Genomic DNA, 921 nt, shown 5'->3' on the forward strand with positions numbered 1-921 from the left:
CGGAGACGTCGCGTCCAGGCGGAGATTTCCATCGCCGGATCGCCAGCGATCGGAGCCAAGGGTGCCGCAGCCGGGCAGAGATTCCCATCGCCGGCGGTCGGAGCCGGAGACGTCGCRTCCAGGCGGAGATTTCCATCGCYGGATCGCCAGGATTTGGAGCTGGACGTGCGGTGGCGGGACGGAGATTCCCTCTGGGTGGCTGGTGGATCTGGAGCAGCTCCACGTCGTGGTCGTGTCCTAAGGAGGTTGATCGGCCTCRGGTGGATCTGGAGTGAATCCGAATCCCCAGCCGGCGATCGCAGGTTGATCCGGACACAGCAGGTCGGGTGGATCCCCCAGCTCAGCTCGCGCCAGCGACGTTAGCTCTGAATCCGTTTGGAGACACCGGGCTGAGGGCAGATCCCCCATTTCCGGCAGCGGATCTGCAGCGGCTCGAGTTGCAGATAAGTCCGTCTGGCTCGGGTGGATCCGGAGTGACGGGAGATCCTGGGCAGATCCGGCTCGGGTGAGCCCAGAGTGACTCCGGATCATGGATGGATCCCAGGCGCCGATCTCGAGTAGCTCCGCCCACCGCGTTGATCCGGAGTCGCTCCACGTGGCCGTGCCGGAGCCGATCCGGAATCGCTCCCGGCCGCAGCCCGTCCCCGTCCCGCCCCCGGATCCAGAGAGAATCCGGAATCGCTCCGGGCGGGAGGGACGCGGGATCCCGGCGTCCGGGCAGCCGTGACATCATCGCTGTGATGTCACCCTGGGGGRGGGCCCTCAGTGATGTCATTGCCTTGATGATGTCATCACAGGAAGGGAACCTGGTGAGTGAATCAGGGCTCCCCCCAACCTTGGAGCCCCGCCCCCTTTTGGCCCCGCCCAGCGGGGAAGCCCCGCCTCTCTCGGTCAGGCCACGCCCCTTTCCATGGCGTCTTT

This window comes from Rhea americana, unplaced genomic scaffold (genome assembly GCF_003343005.1).
Source record: "Rhea americana isolate MKP2758 unplaced genomic scaffold, rheAme1 scaffold_1067, whole genome shotgun sequence".
In the NCBI taxonomy this organism is placed as follows: domain Eukaryota; kingdom Metazoa; phylum Chordata; class Aves; order Rheiformes; family Rheidae; genus Rhea; species Rhea americana.